Below are 12,675 nucleotides of genomic sequence, written 5' to 3'. Positions count from 1 at the left end.
AGCTGAGCTGGACCTGATGGCTGAATAATAGCAGAACCATTGGAACTGACACCCATCAAGGAGGCTGAGTAAGAGGCACACAGAAGGAGAAGTGAGCTCAAATCTCCACACAGTTTGCAGCACCTAGGTGGGCAAGAGCATTATTCATCTTGGATCTTACCACAAGACACCCACACAGATGATGCAATGTTCTGTTCCCTCCTCCCTTTCTCTTCACCATATGTCTCTCTCACAATTGCCTTCTTTAAAAAAAAAATCCAATATATCTCAAAAATCTCCCGTTTCTTGTGATCCCTCATGTAGGTGAAATCCTCAGTTCCCCAGATGAATCCCAGTTGGTACGTTTTGTACTATTCTAGCAGGACACTGGGGAGTCAACAATTTATGGAGAGTAGAGATTTCTTTCTTCCAGTTCTGGAGGCTGGGAAGTCTAACATGAAAGACCTGCGTCTGGCCATGGTCTTCTGGCTGTGTTAGCTCATGAAGGAAAGCCGAGGGGAAAGGTAGGGCTGGAGCAAACTCTGTTCTTTATCAGAAATTCACACGTTCTAGTTCTGTATTCCTGTGACAAAATACTGACCAAAAAGAACTTGGGGAGAACAGAATTTATTTCACCTTGTAGGTTACAGTTCATCCTCAAGGAAAGTCGGAGTGGGAACTCAAGGCAGGAACAAAGAGGCAGAAACTGGAACAGGGGCCATGGAGGAACACTGCTCACTGCTTGCTTTCCATGGCTTGTTCAGTGTGCTGTCATAGCCCAGGACAAGCTGCCCAAGGAGGGCCCTGACCACACTAGGGCTGGGCTCTCCCACATCAATCATTAATAAATCAAATTCCCTCTAGATTTGTCCACAGGCCATTCTGGTGCCTGATTTTCCCAATTGCAGTTTCCTTCTCTCAGGAGGCTTGTGTCAAGATGAAAAAAGCAACCAGTACATCACTCTACAGTGTGTTTTCTCCATAAAGAACCCTGAGTTTAACCATCTCTTAAGTGTCCTGCCTCTTATTGCTCTTGCACTGGGGATTAAGTTTCTATCACTTAAATTTGGGAAAACATTTAAACATTAATATTTGGTTTAGAGGTATTCTCCTTGCTAAATCTTAAATATTCTATCATTAATATTAATCTTTAATTTCTCAAGAGAACAAGGGAGCCGAGCCTAAAATTTCAACCCAGGTCCAGTATTGAAATACTTGTTAAGTGAATCCCACTACCCGCAGTGGAATATTCTTTTCAGTTTGGTACAATATCTGAGAAGGTCCAAATTATGAAAATCATAAACGGCTGATGTCAAGTGGAAACAATCTTAAAATACTATGCCATTTAAAATAGTAACTGTTTCCTGTGGTCCCAGAGAGGAGACTCTTCTCTCCTCACAAAAAGGACTTCCAATGGCTTCAGATTACAGAATGAGACTACACACTGTGAATTCCACTATAAAACCAGAGTCACCCCTACCGTTTCGATACCACACAGATATAGCTTTACAGGAGAGGATCAGGAAGCTATGATGAGTGCTGAGAATAAGTTCTGTCTTTACATTTCTTGATGTAAAGATGGATTTTGCCTTTTCCTTTTTCTAATTGCGCTGCTTCTCAGGGTCCTACTGCACCAAATAGCATCCTGTATGTCAAGAGACTGGAGGACCATCAATCCTGGTTCTGTCTGATTGTCCAGAGAGGAACATCTACAACATCTTGCCTCTTTTTTCATTTGCCAAAGCCCTAACTTCCTTATCTTCATAAAGAATGGAAGTGTGAACATAGGGAGAGTGATGGTGTGGATAAATGAAGTTTTAGTTTTCAATATTAACCAATATTTGTGTATCAGGTATATGGTATGAATAGAAACTAAAACTATACAGTTAAAAAGTGGATAGAAATAGAAATAATTATGTTAAGAAAAATAAGAGTCAGGAAGACAAATACTGTTTGCTTTCTGTTATATGTGGAATCTACATTTATGACATCAAAGTAGAAAGGGAACTCTTTTTTTTTTTTTTTTTTTGGTTTTTCGAGACAGGGTTTCTCTGTAGCTTTGGAGCCTGTCCTGGAACTCCCTTTGTAGACCAGGCTGGCCTCGAACTCACAGAGATCCGCCTGCCTCTGCCGAAAGGGAACTCTTTAGAGGGAAGAGAGAGTCTACAGGGAGGGCGAAGTAACAATAGAGGTTATGGGGGAAAGAAAGGTAGTCATGTTTGCATTCATATAAAGAATCTAGATCTTTAAAATTACACATAAGACATTATCAGGTAAGAGTGATGCATGGGGAAAGAAAGAAGCCCAGTTGGAGGGATGAATACTGACACAAAAGGTTAACAAGGCCTGCGTATGACAAGTGTAATGACGCACATGTATGAAAGTGTCATAAGGAAGTTCAGTATTTGGTAAGCTAATTTAAAAACATTAAAATATGGACTCTTGCCGGGCGGGATGGTGGCGCACGCCTTTAATCCCAGCACTCGGGAGGCAGAGGCAGGCGGATCTCTGTGAATTCGAGGCCAGCCTGGTCTACAAGAGCTAGTTCCAGGACAGACTCCAAAGCCACAGAGAAACCCTGTCTCGAAAAACCAAAAAAAAAAAAAAAAAAACAGAAAACAATTTGGATCCAAGCTGGAAACTTAATCTTGCTGGCTGGATTTCACAGTGCTAAAAGGTGCTACATAGGCTGCTGGGAGACACAGGAGTCAAGTCTTAACCAACTCAACAGATGAGGGGGCTTTGCTTCCAATGACTATGGCTTTTCATATAGTGAAGGGGGGATCCCTCTCCTGAGAGTTGTCCTCTGACCTCCACATGCATGTCACACACCCCACAGACAGCTTAATTAAATACAGGGCATGTTATCACATCTTTTCAAAGGTGATTTTGATTTCTCACTTATTGTTCTAATAATTTGGGTGTGACAATGGCTTGTTTTGTTCTTTTCCTGTTGGCAGGGATGGTTTTTGTGTTTTGCAGGACTATTTTCAGGCATGTGGATTTTTCACTTAGGAACTGGAGAAACACCTGAGTCTTTGGGTGAGGTGCTTGTCTTCGAGATTCCTCCCTTACAGTACTTTTCAGAAAGAACCAAAGGAGACCAGAACGAAGGTTTAGGAAACTTTTAATGAAACTAGAATCAAAGGAAGACGTTGGACTTTGCAAGGAGAGACAGGGCCAAAGCAAAGCAGAAAAGAACAAAGGCATGCTGGTCCAAGACTTTGAACTGGTTGTAGTTTTAGAAGCGGATGTGAAAACTGCTCTCTCCAGGATTATGCAAACACTGGACTGGGGTGAAACCGCCCCAAAATCTTGAACCAGCAGCAGAAGAAACAATTAGCCACATTCTGGCATTGTTGGTTATAACTCTGTGGTGTCACTTAAGGTTGGTGTCAGCCTGAAACTTGAATGTGTGCTTTAGATAGGAGGAAATCCCCAATGGCATTTACTCTTCTCAGTTCACCATGGATCAGCTACAAGCTGCCCTGGGCTGTCTGACTTTTGATCACTCATGGGAATAGAAGTACTTGGAAAAGGGTACAAACAGATTGGGAATTTTCCAACACTTAGTGGAAAATAGATTGAGGTTCTAAGCTGCTGCCTTGAGAGTCTGTCTCTTTCACAGTTCCTAATTTCTTGCCTACCTCAACATAAAAAAAATTAGTAGTTAGTATATTAATGTTGGAGTAAATCATATCTTTTCTTAAGCTTGATTGTTATATTTGCTTTTCTATTTATAAGCCAATTTTATATACAAAACAACAATTTCAGTTTTTAAATCAATTTAAATTCCATTTAGATATTTAAATGTATTTTATATCTTATTTCTTTTCAGCACCTAATAATTGACTCAAATCCTTAGTAAGCATTTAAACAACACTTAGATGTACAATATATTTGTGTACACTGCAGACTCTAACAATTCAGGGTGAGGTGCCCATCTGCCTCAATAACTAGGTACGATTTTAGACTTCTCTGCAGGAGTATCAGGACCTAGGTGTGATAATGTTATGCCACTAAGTTATCTGCCACACTTAACTATAAGATCTCATATGACATATCTGCATTTGTTCATCATTCTTGCTACTGAAAGTGGCACCATGTATATAATCTTCAGGTATCTATTGCATAAGTTTTGATAATTTTAACTTTTAATGTTATAGGATAACATTTTTTGTACACCGTGAAGAGGTGTCTTTGCCAAGGCACCTTCTGATTGGTTTAATAAAATAACTTATTGGCCTATTGCTAGGCAGAAAGAGATTGGGCAGGACAACGGAAAGCAGAGGATGCTGGAAAGAAGAAGAGCGGAGACTCTGGAGTGTCGAGAGACTGGTTGGCCTATAGCTGGGCAGGAAAAGATTGGACAGGACAACAGAAAGCAGAGGATGCTGGAAAGAAGAGAGGAGACTCTGGAGTGTCAAGAGATGCAGAGAGAAGCAAGATAAACGTGTTGTGTTGACAGAAGTTACAGTCACATGGCATAGGATAGATAAGAAATGTAGGCTAATTTAAAACTATGGGTTTATTTTTAAAACAATTAATAATTAGCTAGTAACAAGCCTGAGATATTGGCTGAACATTTATAATTAATTCTCTGTGTGGCTATTTGGAAGTGACCAGCAGGACACAGAGAAAATCTGCCTGCATTTTATATTAGATTTACATAAAACTCATCATGATAAATGACAAATGAGCTACTATCCACATACATCTTGAGAATTCACGTATTTATGATGAATACTTTATGTCTTTGTGATTTCATAGGAAAGCTAAATTGCCTTAATTTAAAAATATTTCTATTCTAATTAATTAAAAAATATTTCTATGCCATAAATCTCAAAAATAAATAAATAAAGAGAATGTGAGGGAGGAGGAGGAGGAGAAGGAAGAGGAGGAGGAGAGAGAGGAACCACATAATTTACATCCATGTTTTGCAAAGTCAATGGGAGGGTGTCTCTGAGTCTCACCAATGTCCAGTGCAGTTTCTACCCCGTCACATTGTCCTGTATCCTTCAACTTACATAGGGATAACTGCCAGATTTTCTAAGACATTTTACAGACAGAGAGATTTTTATAAATTAAATGGAAGTATTCCTATTCCATACTTACTTTAATCTACTTTGGTCCATGACTAAAAGTTATCTTTCCAAGATTGAAAAGTCACCAAATGAAAGGAATCTACTTTGCCCCCCTCCAAAAAATGAAGTTCGAGTTTGTGTGAAAGAGGCTGTCAAGATGGCTCAGTTTACAGAGACAGAGACCAACACTGGAGCACTGGACTGAAGTCTCACGATCCAAAGGAGGAGCAGAAGGAGAGAGAGCACGAGCAAGGAACTCAGGACCGCGAGGGGTGCACCCACACACTGAGGCAATGGGGATGTTCTATCAGGAACTCACCAAGGCCAGCTGGCCGGGGTCTGAAAAAGCATGGGACAAAACCGGTATTGCTGAACATAACGGACAATGAGGACTACTGAGAACTGAAGAACAATGGCAATGGGTTCTTGAGCCTATTGCACGTAATGGCTTTGTGGGAGCCCAGGTAGTTTGGATGCTCACCTTAATAGACCTGGATGGAGGTGGGTGGTCCTTGGACCTCCCACAGGGCAGGGAAACCTGCTTGCTCTTTGGGCTGAGGAGGGAGGAAGACTTGATTAGGGGAGGGGGGGAATGGGAGGTGGTGGCGGGGAAGAGGAGAAATCTTTAATAATTAAATTAATTAATTAATAAAAAAAAAGAAAAAAAAAGATGGCTCATTTTAGGGCAGTGCTACCAAGCCTAACGGCCTGAGTTCAATCCCTGGAACCTAGGTGGTGAAAGGAGAGAACTAACTTCCAAAAGTAGTCTTCTGATCTTGCCACCCACATCTTGGCATGTGCTCGTACTTGTACACACAAACACACACCCGTGTTCACACTCACACATTAATTACTTAAGGCAAGGGCAAGGAATTGGTATGTATCAGAGACTGAAGACCAGAATACTTCACCAGGTGACAGAGTCACACATTTATTTTCACGGCCATTTTGATTTCTTGCACATCTGTGCCCGTTAGTAACAATTTTCTCATAATTATTGGGGTCAGAATTCCAAAATAAGATTTACCCAAGGTGTTGGCAGAGCCTATTTCCCTTTGTAGACGAGGCTGACCACAAACTCAAAAAGATCTACCTGCCTCTGCCTTCTGAATGCTGGGATTAAGGCGCGTACAACCACTGCACAGCTTTTCCCTCTTTTTCTTTAAGTGATTTATTCACTTCCTGTTTAAGGACCTCTTATCATCTTCATAATTTTGGTTTTAAAGTCTTGTGTTTCAGTTTAGTTGGAATATCCAGGGCTGCTGTAGTACGGTAGCTGGACTTGGGTGTTGGCATATTATCTTGAATGTTGTTGTGATTTATGCTGGTATTTAGTAGGCATCTGAAGTTGGGATGACTATAGGTTATGACGGTTTGAAAGAAAATGGCCCCCAAAGGGAGTGGCACTAATGAGAGGTGTGGCCTGGTTGAAGTGGGTGTGGCCTGGTTGAAGTGGGTGTGGCCTGGTTGAAGTAGGTGTGGTCTTGTTGGAGGAAGTGTGTCTCTGTGGAGGGAGGCTTTCAGGTCTCCTATATCCTCAGGGTACCACCCAGTGAGACAGTTCACACTCTGCTGCCTGTGCAGGATGTAGACCTCTCAGCGACCTCTCCAGCTGCACACTGCTTGCACACTACCATACGCCCAGCCGCCATGCTCCCTGCCATGATGATAGTGGACTAAACCTCTGAAACCGTAAGCCAACACCTCAATTACATGTTTTCCTTTTTAAGAATTGCCACTGTCATGATGTCTCTTCCCAGGAATAGAAACCCCAAGACATTGGTTTAGATGCCGATTTCTGAGTTTGTCTTTGTTGGAAGGGTATTTTTGTTTCTGTTTTCCCTCTGGTCTTCTGGCCAGTGTGTCTGTGGTTGAGCAGGGGATTTCCACCCAAGTTGTGGGCTGGACTTCTGGTGGCAGGTGTGGCCTCTGATCAGGTTGGGACTTTGTGATGAGGATGGGTGGGGAGATTGGGAAGGAGGGGCACTGAGAGAGTGAGGGGGTTCGTGGGTGGGTGGCCTACTGGACTTTCGGCAGTTGGCATGATTCATGTTTATGCTTATCACTCACTTTCATTACATAATATATTATATGTATTATATTACTGTTTTGTGCAAGTATACTCCTTGTCTTTTCTTTGCTGTTGATATATATATATATATATATATTGTTTTGTTTTGTTTTTCGAGACAGGGTTTCTCTGTGGTTTTTGGAGCCTGTCCTGGAACTAGCTCTTGTAGACCAGGCTGGTCTCGAACTCCCAGAGATCCGCTTGCCTCTGCCTCCCAAGTGCTGGGATTAAAGGCGTGCGCCACCACCGCCCGGCCTGCTGTTGATATTTTTAATTCTTATAATTCCACACAATTTTGTCTTTGTAGCATTTTCATTTCTTCTGTAAATTCAACTTGATCAGCTAATTCTCTCTTGTGGTTTTGTGAAATACCGTGGGAACTGATCGCTGAAAGACAAAGGATCACCCCAGCCTACCTCTTCTGTCATTTGTGCTTGGAATACCAAGTGCAGTGACCACTGACCAGGAGACTTGGAAAGCAGTAAAGTGATTTGTCTCTTCTCATCATAACTATGTTATCTGTATGGTGATTTGCGGACGATGGAGAAGCCACGGCGCTTGCATTTTGTGTAGTCACAGACACTTCATTCGGTAACTGAAGCTGAACCACAGCCGTTGAGTTCAGGGCTTATTTAACTAAGTTGTGGCAACTGAAACTGCCGCATTAAAACTGTGCAAAATGCCAACTGCTTGTGCATAAGATCTTACAAATTCCCACACCAAAGCCCACAGGAGGGTAGATTGGAGAATTATGTGGCCAGAGATCCCATGGAGACATTGCCTCTGACTTGAATTTCGCAGTTTTAGCACCTAGGCTTTGAACTACCTTGTGTGATGGTTACCTTTTGTTTAAAGTGTTTGATTCTTATCTGAGCTCTTCCTGAAGGAATGAGAGAGCCTTTGTAAAATTTAGTTAGGAGAGAACCTGGAAAACCAAGAGGTCTCATGGCTGGTAATTGCTTGAGGAAATGGTTCCTTTAAATAACTCCAGATAAGAGGCTTTGATATGTTTTTGAAATTGCTCGCTAAGGGTGTAAATTGGGTGATAATGAAAAGCTTTTGGGGGCAGTCAGTTCACAGAAGTTGTCTCCATTGCTGCTGCTAAGCCTAAACTCATCCTAGAATGGCTCTCGGTTTCCATGGACCCACACAAAAAAGAACACTAGCAGAATTACTTACATAAGAAAGGAAAGGGAAAAAAAAAGATGTGTTGTAAGAAATTTGTGAAGGGGGAAGTTTGCTTGTCAGAAGACACCTATACACACAAATTAAATCTTAAAAAAAATAGAAGTTTGTAAAATAGAGGTGATAAAAAATTCTTTGTTTAGAAGAAATAAAATCAAGATATAAAATATAGAAATAAAAATAGAGAACATCCCTTTGAGAAATGTGACATAGACTTTAGTGTTTTGAGATAAGAATCCAGTGTGAGGGAAGGGAGAGGGGAGAAAGAAAGCAGGCAAAGACAGTTAACTTATTGCCCTGCAAACAAAACAGCAGTAAAGTAACTAAATTGTGTGTTTTTGTTTGTTTGTTTGTTTGTTTGTTTGTTTGTTTGATTTTCGAGACAGGGTTTCTCCATAGCTTTTTATTGGTTCTTGTCCTGGAACTAGCTCTTGTAGACCAGGCTGGCCTCGAACTCACAGAGATCCGCCTGCCTCTGCCTCCCGAGTGCTGGGATTAAAGGCGTGCGCCACCACCGCCCAGCTTGTGTGCTGTTTTGAGGTACACACTCAGATATAAGAAAAACCACACAGTAAATTACACAAGTAAAAAGAAAAATCAAAGGAGTGATGAACTCATGATCCAGAGCAATGACTGCCAAGTGGCAAGAGGTGACGGCAGATGGGGAGACAGCGATAGCCACAGAGTGTTGTGGAACTTCCAGCTTCTGTTTGGGGGCTGTGGGATCCAACCCCAGTGCTGCTGTAACCTGTATGCCCACCCCTCACTTGTGGCTTCATCCAGCTTCCCTGGAATCTGGGACCAGACTGATCAGCCTCACTGTTCTAAGGAGACGGGTGGCTTTTAGCAGTGGCGACAGTCCTGAGTTCATGGGCTAAACTATTTAATGAGATGTGAGCCGGACTATGTTGCCGAGGCTGACTTTGAACCTTTGCACTCAAGTGATTCCCTTGTTCCCTCCTCTGAAGTTCTAGGGCTACAGGTGTGGACCACTGAGTCCAGCATGGTTGAATTTAAACGATAAATAACACAATTCGTTTAGAAGATAAAGCGATAGAGATTACGAGTAGAGATTATTTGTGTAAATCCTGAACTAATAATATGTTGACTTAATGTTTTAAAGTTATTTTTGTATAGAAATGAATAGGATTTCTACATTCCTGCAGCCTCCTTAACCCTTTCGGCAATACGCTGGAAGAACATTTCAGTGTCAAGAAATATAGCTCCTTAACAGTTTTGGTTACTACACACACATTTATTATGGACTTACCATAATTTCTTGAAAATTATTTTAAAACAGATTTAAAATTTGTCCTATAAGTAAATAGTTGTCCAGGTTTTCCAGGGTATGAGATGACAGAAATGAGAATTGGACTTTGTCACCAAAGCAATCAAGTGGGGACCCGACGAAACATAACCTGCTGCCACCTTGTGGCAGAATTATGTCACTAATGAAGACTGGTTTGAAGTCAACAAATTCTATAGCTTGGGAAAACTATGTGAAGTTCAACCCACTTCCCCCTTACAAAAGAATCAAGTTAGGAACCGTGGCACATATTTGTAATTCCAGCACTTCTGAAGCGGAGGGAGAAAATCCACAAGTTCAAGACTGTTGTGTAGTCATGCTGAAACACATGGTGAAACTTTCGGCAGAAAGACAGACAGACAGCTGGACTCATGCCAATGACCCTATTACTCAGGAGGTTAATACATAAGGTTGAGGACAGTCTCAGGGTCTTTGAGGATACATGGTGAATTTTACTCCAGTCTAGGGTCCCCTGTGAGGCTCTGTATCAAAATTAAACAAACAATTCCCCCAGTAAATAAAACTATTATTATTTTATTTAAATTATAATATTAAGAAAAATGATGAGACATATACAAGTGGAATCATATGAGGCTAACATTTAGATTGGTTGTCTAACAATTATCTTCCATTAAGTTATTAAGCATCAAGTAAAAAAAAAAAGTTATTAAGCATCATCCAATCAGGCAAAGCCCTTAATGTTAAGGAAAAAGACTGGTGGATCCCTTTTCCTTTTCTAGTGGGAAAGAATTCTGCCAGTGGACTGCCTTTAGACTCCCATTACAGCCATTTCCTGGCTCTGCAAAATTTGAACTAACCAAAACCCATCCCATAATCTCATGAGCCAATCCCTCAAGCTGGCCTTTCTCCGTCGTCACAACTGTGTGTGTGTGTCTGTGTGTGTGTGATCTTGAAGAAAACGCTGGCATGTGTGAAGGTGGCAGGTGACTTACTAGAATTTTTAAAAATGATAACTTCACCAGTAGCTGGGCGGGGGGAAGGTCACTCATATGGTGAGAATTTAAAATTTCAAGACAGGTTTGCTCTCATCTCAGTATTTTCTGTGGCACTCTAGACTTAAAGTTAAGGTGACTCCGCTCATCTGTTTCCATTTTCCTAGAGTCTCTACATTATTACACCCCCAGCTGGCTTCACTCTGAAGAATGACAGGCTAGTTCAGTCCTCACACAAGAGCCGCGGGAGGACACTGATGACAAGAGGAGACAGAAACAGGACAAGCATCTCGGCGCAGGGACCTGAAGCAGCAGTCCTTAATTCTCTGGCTAGGGATGGCAGAGGGGAACTCCTGTTTCTCATGTCGTCCTAATGAGCACTGCTGCATGGAGTCTGTACGTGAGGGTGGGAACCGCAGCTCCAGGGCAGACCTTAATCCCTCGTGTCTAACAGCTTTGGAACTGGGCTCTTTCTCTTCATGCTGAAGATGGCTTTTATCTATTTCCCAGTGGAAGCCATTGCTTGCCCTTCCAGGGTCTTTTCAACAGGTAGGCCAAGGGGACAATCTTCAGCCTTATGCTTCAACAAAGGGGAGTGGGGAGTTCATTTACAGACAATTTCATCTGGACCAGGTAAGGTGCTGTAGCCAAGAGAAGTGCGACCGTGGTTGGTAAGACCTTCTTATCTCGTGCATAGGTGAGACCAATCAAGTACAGGGACATTCGCCACACTACCAGAAACTCAGTGTGGATTAGGTTTTTCTCCAGACATGCCCACATGTATTGTTTTTCAAAGGTAGCGCAGTCATTCTTCCATTCCTGGACCTTTACCTGATGGCACTGGGTAATTTGCTACGGTTTTGGAAGCTGTATAGTTTTTCGTGAGCAGGTTAGATTGATTATATTTCTCTAATTAAAATGCATTTAGTATAATTGAATCATTTATTACTAACTCAGAAAAATCAATGGTTAATTATTTTAAAACAGATGGTACTGGTCTGGCAAGATGTCTCAGAGGGTAAAGGCACTTGCTGACCTGAGTTCACTCCTTGGGACCCATGCCATGGAAGTACCACCCACTCCCAAAAGTTGTCCTCTGACATCTTCATATGGGCACTCAAACACATACACTAATTATGCACAAATACATTAATCGAAACATTATGTCTTGACTGGTACTGAAATTACACAGTACTAATTGGTTCCTTTTTGTTTGTTTTTTGAGAGAGGGTTTCTCTGTAGCTTTGGAGCCTGTCCTGGATCTAGCTCTGTAGACCAGGCTGGCCTCGAACTCACAGAGATCGGCCTGTCTCTGCCTCCCGAGTGCTGGGATTAAAGGCGCGCGCCACCATCGCCCGACTAATTGGTTTCTTTTCCTTTTTTCTGGGGTCCTCATCAGTATTTTATCCCCCCTAAACACAAAAGCAGTAGTCTTCAAACCTGTGGGATAATCCATGGGACGGAGACTGGATGGGATAAGGGTATTTTTTTAATCCCACAAAGGGCTAAAACCCTCCGGGTGAATGAAATCTGCCCCCCCCCCATTTATATATGTGCTTATTTACTTATTTTTGGTTTTCTGAAGGTTTCTCTGTGCAGCCCTGGCTGTCCTGGAGCTGCTCTGTAGACCAGGCTGATCTTGATCTCAAAGAGATCCGCCTGCTTCTGCCTGCAGAGAGATGAATGGATTAAGGTGCTAGGATTAAAGGCGTGCACCATCACGGTCCCGCTAGAATTTCCCCTTAAGGACATCATACAAGACCTGAAACCTGTCAAGTCCCTTGGTTTCTCTGCAGAACTCTTCATCACCTTAAAAAAAAAAAAAAAAAAAAAAAAAAAGTTGTTTCAGATGCTGGCGCTAGCCCGTTCAGAGACTGACAGTTTGGATGAGTTACGTTAGACATAGCAACAGAGAGCATAGCAAAACGCTTTCCAGCAGCAATAGCAACGGGCTTCTAAGTCATATGCTCCCTGACTGGCCTCGAACTGGCCACTTCGGGTATTAAACCTAGATCAGGTCCCGCCCCTCTCGGACGTCACCAAGAAGGCCGCGCCTACTCAGACCTCTCCGCGCGCCCTCCTCACGCGTCAGTTCCG

Source organism: Chionomys nivalis, chromosome 16 (assembly GCF_950005125.1).
Source record: "Chionomys nivalis chromosome 16, mChiNiv1.1, whole genome shotgun sequence".
Lineage (NCBI taxonomy): Eukaryota > Metazoa > Chordata > Mammalia > Rodentia > Cricetidae > Chionomys > Chionomys nivalis.
Note: the sequence above shows the minus strand (reverse complement) of the source record.